The sequence below is a fragment of the Artibeus jamaicensis genome, unplaced genomic scaffold, assembly GCF_021234435.1.
Source record: "Artibeus jamaicensis isolate MK-2021 breed Jamaican fruit bat unplaced genomic scaffold, CSHL_Jam_final scaffold_916, whole genome shotgun sequence".
In the NCBI taxonomy this organism is placed as follows: domain Eukaryota; kingdom Metazoa; phylum Chordata; class Mammalia; order Chiroptera; family Phyllostomidae; genus Artibeus; species Artibeus jamaicensis.
In genome coordinates this window covers 46,873,743-46,881,619 of record NW_026522059.1, presented here as the reverse complement: position 1 = coordinate 46,881,619, position 7,877 = coordinate 46,873,743, and positions in this window count along the sequence as shown.

Sequence of the window (7,877 nt, the reverse complement as noted above, 5' to 3'; positions counted from 1 at the left end):
TCCAGAAGAAATTAATATTTTACAGCATCTCACACTTAATGAGAAATAGATCAAAGTTTAAACATAAAAATTAAAACAATAAAAATCTTGAGAAAGTCTGGGAAGAAAGGGTGATACAAATAGTCTTCAATCCAGTGATACTATTCCTGATACTCTTTCCCATATAACAAAGCCTGAAGTCTAGAGACATAGAAGAAAAGTTACTCATGTATGACTATATAAATTTAAAACTTTAAAAATGGTATCTTTGGATACCAAAGGCATGAAAAAACCATGTCATTGGAAAAAGCTTATAATGCAGATGACAAATGATTAATAGCTCTACTATACAAAGCAAACTCACAGACTGACTGAAAACAACATCTAGTGAAAATGAGCAAAGGGTATAGAAATAGGCAAGTCACAGACAAGGAAAAAATACAATTGGCCACCATACAAATGAAAAAATGTTCAAGTTTACTAGTAAGTCAGGGAAATATCAATTGAGGTCACAACTGAAATAGCTCTTTACAACCTGGCCAATGTGGCTCTGTTGGTTGGAGTATCATCCCATAACCATAAGGTGCGTGTTTCATTCCTGGTCAGGACACATACCTAGGTTGTGGGTTTGATCTCTGGTCCAGGCGCGTGTGAGGCGCATGTGATTCTCAGTCTGGCCATGTACAGGAGGCAACCAATTGATGTTTCTTTCTCACGCTGATGTATTTCTCTCTCCCTTTTTCTCTCTCTAAAAAGGCAATGGAAAAAATGTCCTTGGGTGAGGATGAAAAAAAAAAGAAAATAAAAGGAATAGCTCTTTACTCTCACCCCAGACAGGGAAAATAGAAGAGAAATGTAATGCGTATTACTGATTTGGGGAGATGGGGGATAGCGTTTTTACATATTGCTGTAGGAATGTGAAGTGTTACAGAAAATGAACACTAAACATTTGTGTAAAACAATCTGGCACCATCCCTTCAAATTAAAATTTCAAATACTCTTCAACGTAGGGACTCCACTTTTGAGAACCTGTCCCAGAGACCAATTACTAAGGACCCATGATCACAGATGCTCCCTAAAGCACTGTTCACAGCGGTCAAGATCTGTAAACAAAAACTCATCACCAGCATGCTTATTAAATGTTTAAGCAAACACATTTAAATGTTTGTAATCAATGATTACTGTTAATGTATTAGATACAATGAACACATTTTGATGAGTTGTGTTAGTGGTATTTGCTTGAAAATTTTTGTTTAATATACTTTATAAATTATTTAGCTGAGAACTTACACCAATAATAATATGCATTGCTCTTACACCCCCCAAATCCTTGGATATTTCAAGATCCTAATGATGAAGTGATAATATGATAGTAACATCCATCTGGAAAATAAACTCAAATAAATAGCAACTTAAATAATATATAAAAATGTTCACCTTCACCAACAACTTTTAAAAAAGCAAACAATGTAAACTGCTGTTACTATTTGGAAGGTAATCTGGCAATACTGATCTTAATTTGAGGAATTGTGGAAAATCAAGATTCTGCCATGTCTAAAAATCTTACTATTTGGGGGGGGAGGGATTTATTTTATTTGTGACTTAACACATTATCAATGTTTGTGTCTCATGAAAGTTTCAAATATACCTATTAAAACACTCACGGGTTCCTGGTTTCCATACGTGTCACGTGCCTTAACCACAGCTTCCTTTCCCATGGTGCCTCTGCTGCTGCCCCATACTGACAGTCTCGAGGTTGTTCCTCACACTCACACGCTGGGGTTGGTCCTGATAAGTGTCTCTCTCAAAGTTACACTTACTTGCACCAACAGTTTGAGTGTGGAGGCCAGAATCCTTCAAGATCCTTGCTTGCAGTTGGGTGGACACAAGGAGGGAGGGTGAAGGAGGAAGGGGGCAGCTCCCTCTCCAGCTCTTTCCCATTTTCATCATGAGCGTACCCTCTGGCTCCCAGAGCATCTCCACTTCGCCCATTCAGACAGGGTCCTCATGCTCTGAAGCGGCACTGGTGGGGAACAAGCGGAGACTGGGGTGTGGATTGGTGGACAGAACTGTCCATTGTTGACACCCAATCCCGTATACTGGATGCAAACAAAGAAATGCGGTCTCTTAGCAGGGTCCAAAATATACTTTGGATCATTCTGACCAGGAGCAGGGAACCTGCTTACTTTCACTCTTTGGGAACTCACTTCAACACAATGTACCTGCCATGAGAACAGGAACTTTGTCTTCTTCAATACTGTATGCCCAGCCCTTGGAATAATGCCCGATGCATAGCAGGTGTCCACCCAATGTTTGCAGAATGAAGGAAAGTAATGAATGGATCCTGTTTGTCAGGGAATCATACTCAGGCAGGGAGTGCTCAGTGAGACTTGCACCAAATTCTATACCCCAAACCAGACTCCCTACGCTTGATTCCAACCCCACAGTGTATTTAATCTTGATGCCTGCACGGTGGTCATTTTTGCCTTCCATCTTCTTCCTAACTGGAGATCTCCCCAGGTTTCTTTAAAAGTCGAGCTTCTCTAGTATTGTTTTTGCTCTAAATTTTTCCCCAACCAAACGAGATTTTCCAAATTTCACTCCTTATCGCCTTGTTATATGGCTTCTGGTCCAAGTCTCCAGTGTTATTTTATTCCTCATTTCATGGATGATTATGTGTGATCAGAACTTGATAAGCTTTATGTGTAAGCTTTAACCACTTTTATGATTACCAAATACCCATGGAGTATTTGGTAATCATTATATTAGATTTATCTCTTTCAAATACTTAGTCACTAGCAAATAATCAATACTTCAGATTTAACCATGAGTGATTAGCATTATTGTTCACCACTTCCATATTTACCTTCTGCTTTCTTGAGATGTCCATATTGATTCCATTTTTGCTTCTCTGGGCTTATTTTTTTGGTAATTTTTTAAAATAAAAAAGTACAACTTACTTTCTGAATCCCTACATGCCAGAACTGCTATTTTGCTTGAACTTGTTTGACAACTTGATCAGATACAGCTCCGTGACTTTCTCACTCCACAAGTGTTTCAGGTGTGTCTGAGTTCACTTCTCACTGATTCTCTTTCAAATTGTAGGCATTTTCGTTTTTCACTTATCCTCATTATTCCTGCAAATTTTCTCAACCAAGATTGTGGCTTAACCAAATTGTCCTCATATTTCTATGTTATTGTTTTATGTATTTTGCTCAAGGTTGTTCCTGACACACCCTGGGTTTGGTCCTGTTTAGTGTCTCTAAGTTATACTTACTTGCACCAACAGTTTGAGTCTGTAAGCCATACTTAATCAAACTCTCCTCATATTTCTAAGTTGTCGTTTTATGTATTTTGCTCCTGGGATGTACGAGAGAAACATAGAGTGGCTGCCTCTCCCGCTGCCCCAACTGGGGACCTGGCCTGCAACCCAGGCATGTGCCCTGACCCTGAATCAAACCAGTGACCTTTCAGTTCACAGGCTGGTGGTGCTCAATCCAGTGAGCCTCAAACCAGCTCAAACCAGCCAGGGCTATTTTCATTGTCTTGATGGAAAGGACATTGTTTTGGTAATCCTGTCTGGCAAGTACTGAACCACCTTCAAGCTCAGGGAAAACTGTTATTTTGGGAGTACTGTCTTGCTATCTCTCAACCCCCTGCTTTCTGCTCCCTTCTGGATGCCTGGATATTGGAAATTCTAACTGTAGTGGCAAGTCCTGGAGTCAAATAACCTGGTACAAATCCCATCATTTCTAGCAAGTCACAAACTCTGAGCCTTAGTTTCTTCATCTGTATAATGCCAAGGGAGGTAGACATAGAATTTTCATTATCTCCCTAAATTTGTAATGTTAAAGCATGAGGCTTTTCAAATTTTTCTGAGTGTAGACTTGTGTATTAGATTACGCCACTCCCTTCAAATAGGGCTGGTTCCAGTCACAAAGCTTCAGAAACCTGAAAGCTGAAAGAGCTTAAGACCTGGGCCCTGGTCTTAGCGCTGTGCCCCTGGACAGCAAGCAGCCTTAGTACCCTAGACTGATTTGTAAAAGTGTAGGGGTAATTTCAAAGGTCTCTTTTAATTGTAAAGTTTTTTTTTTAAAGGACAAATTGATTTTCACTGTCTCTATAGAAGAAGCAAAAAGTTCCCCTTCAGTGGCTTTTAAAAAAATCCTCACCCGAGAATGTGTTCATTGATATTAGAGAGAGAGAGAGAGACATTAACGTGAGAAACACTGATCAATTACCGCCCCTACGTGCCCCAACTGGGGACTGAACCTGCAGTCTTTTGGTGTATGGACAGCACTCCAACCAACTTAGCCACCCAGCCAGGGCTTCACTGACTTTTTATTCACTGACCTGACTGCTGAGGAGAAAAGGAAAATTAAGATTTAAGTATGATTTAAGAAGATTTCAAAATGATCATTTCTGTTATGAGAAGTTAGAGCATTTGATTAAATAAAATCTTAAGAACCCTACCTAATGATGCCTGTATCTAAAGAGTCACACAACTTGTAGAAATATTAGTCAGAGCTAAAGACTCCGTGGTAAGAGCTCTTGAAGCACAAAGTTACAAAAATTAGATTCTCAAAAGTTTCTCCAGTTTCGGTCAATAGTAGTGAAAGCACTTTGTTCTATAAAACAAAGAAAGTCCAAGTACTAAAATTATTATTTAAAAATTTTCTAGAGTCAAATTTTGAGAGTATTTCCTTTTTAAAATGTGTTCTAAATATTAAGATGGTGGAGAAAGATAAGAGTTATCATTGCCCTTCAGCCAACAAGTAGGTTTTGATTATCTGCTGTGTGCAGGGAACATGTGGACAAATGCTTAGAAGAGTTTAATATGTATTATATATAACATCTAAGTATTATATTACTTAGTATATACATTACTTAGTATCCATCCATTAATATATAAAATATCCCTGAAATATAACTTATGTTAATATATAATTATATAATATATAATGTATAATAATCTACATCCCCAAACTACATATTAATATATCATATAATGAATTACAATATGGATTTTCCTAAAAAGATATAATAAGCTATAATAAATGTTCACAGGCAGAATAAGTCACCTTTCAGGGAGTGAGACCCAACAAGAGCTATCACTACAAATGAGCTGGAGGGTGGGTAAAATTTTGGTTTGTGGAATTCATGGACAGGAACAGAGAAAGAAAGCGTTTAGGATGGAGAACAAGACAACTGAAGACCAAGTGATGGATAAGCACAAGGTACAGTGAGTCACTTCATATGAAAATAATAAAGGAAAAGGAAATGATTTGGCAGACAGTTAAGAATGGAAGAGAATTTCAAGGTCCTTCAAATCACTGACTAGTACCAACCTGAAGCACTCAGCCAATGTACTACTTAGGAGTAAATACTGAGATGTTACATGAAAGAATTTATGACCAAAAATACAACACTTACGTAGTATAGTTTACTACAGCAAAAGAGAATTTAACGTAGAAGGGATGCGCTGAACTCTTCTGCCTGAAGTCTTCAAACAAAATGGTCTTCAAGACACTTCAAGACACTAATCACCATTCATTCTCCGGTGGGAAAAGCTGACTACCTTAAAATCTTGAATGGGGTGCAGGTTAGGCTATTAACCTACTTACACAATGAACATTCCTAGGGCATGAAAATCTGGTTACAGAAGGTGTCTTAGAACTGTCTTCAGGTGTGTACGAACACTAAGAACAAATTGCTTATGTATTTCTAGAAACAGAGCAGTTATTCCAATGGGACTACCAACTGCATCAACAACACTCTGAAAGGGGCCCTAGGAAAATGATTAAAGTTTTAAAATTACAAATAGAATAAGCCAAAAGTTAATCCTTTCCAAAAAAAAAGCTAATGTCATGAAACAAAACTTCCACAGCTTATTCGAGGAATCATCTTCCTTCTGACCCCTGACCCCTCAGAGTCCCCAAGGCTTTTGCTGAGGCACAGCTATACATGGACTATATGCCTGTTTTCCAAAAAAGAGTCAATTTACATGTCTCCACTTGAGCATTTATAAAAGACACTGGTTTATATTTCAAGTATGCCTCTACTGTGTAAAGCAAGACTATCCTGTTTACATTTTTTTAAAAAGAAAACTTGTTCATTTAGAAAACCCAATTCCATCTGCAATAATGGCAGCCAGAACAATGGCATAGGAGGTTCTAAGAACTCCTTTATGGGTCCTATCTCCATTATGCACTGTGCTCCTTTTCCTTCTTCTCTAAAGCACTCAGCACCTTGGAATTTATGTTCTCTGTCATAAGTGTATCAGATGCAAAAATATTTCCACTCCCTTCAGGGTGAAACCAGCACTTCTAAAGAATGACAGTTGAAACTAGCTGTATTGTAAGTCAGAGTTATCGAGAGCAACCAAACCAATGGGATGTGTATATAGAAAGTGGGGCAAAAGCAGGCTTACAGTTGTTAAGTACATGGAAGGTTATTCTTGTATTATTTTTCATATGAACTATAAACCTACTGCCGTACCCTGTGTATAGAGAGGTTTAAGAAATTGGCTCCCATGATCATGGTGGTTGACAAGTCCAAAATCTGCAGGCCAAGCCAGCAGAGACCCTGGTACGAGTCGTCCTTGCAGCTTCAGCCCAAAGGCAGTCTGCAGGCAGAATTCCCTTTTGCTTGGGAGAACTCAATCTTTTCTCTTAAGGCCTTCACCTGATTGGATGAGGCTGACCCACACCATGGAGGGTAATCTCTTTAAAGTCAGCTGATTGTAAATGTTCATTACATCTAAGAGCCATCTTCACAGCAATGTCCAGACTGGTGTTTGAGTAGACAAGACATCTAGTCTGAGTACTGCGGCCTAGCCAAGTTGACACACAAAATTTTAACCATTACACTCGCTGAGTCAAACATCTTTAGAGTAGAAAGATTTGTAATTGACCTGTGTTGAATAAAATGCAGGTGAGGTCAAGACATTCTCGGTTTTGTTTTAGCTTTAGGCTAAAATTGCCAGTATTTCACCATTTTGATCTACAGAAGGGGTAACCTGGTATGACTCAGTGTAATACTGAGACTTGTCTGCAGTTGCACTGATGCTGCCATCTTTACGAGGAGGTTTGATTGGGAAACCACCTTTGATAAAGCAATTTCTTTGGGACAGTGCTAAGACTTAGTACAAAGTGGTACCTTTGCTTAAGAAATGTTTGCTAAGACAAACACTGTATGATCTCACCTATAAGTGGGACCTAATCAACAAAACAAACAAGTGAGCAAAACGAAACTGGAGACCTGGAAATAAAGAACTGACAGACCAGAGGGGAGCGGGGAAGGGTCAAGTAACATGTATAAAGGACCCATGGACAAAGACGGTGGGGCAGGGTGGAGGACTGAATCTGGGAGGTGGCAGGTGGGCAGGGCAGGGGAGAGTAATAGGGGGGAAATGGGAACAAGTGTAATTGAATAACAATAAAAAATATTGAAGGTGGGGCCCTGGCTGGTGTGGCTCAGTGGATGGAGTGCCAGACTGTAAACCAAAGTGTCTCTGGTTCAATTCCCAGTCGGGGCACATGCTTGGGTTGCAGGCCAGATCCTTAGAATGGGGTACGCGAGAGGCAACCACACATTCATATTTCTCCCAGTCTCTCCTTCTCTTCTCCCTGCCTCTAAAAATAAATAAATAAAATCTGTTTAAAAAATTGAAAATGGGGGGAGGGCGAGAAGGAAAATGTTTGCTAAATAAGTGTTCAAGGAAAAGTTACAGCAAAACTCAAGCTGTCTGTAACCAGACTGAACTTTCTCCTCTTCTTAATGGTAAACCACTAACATTGGGATGAACTTTTCACTCTTGACAATAACATGAATGAAAAATCTTTCAGCCCCACTAGGTCTATGGTGCAGTAAGCAAACTGCATTTCTAATTACTCTTC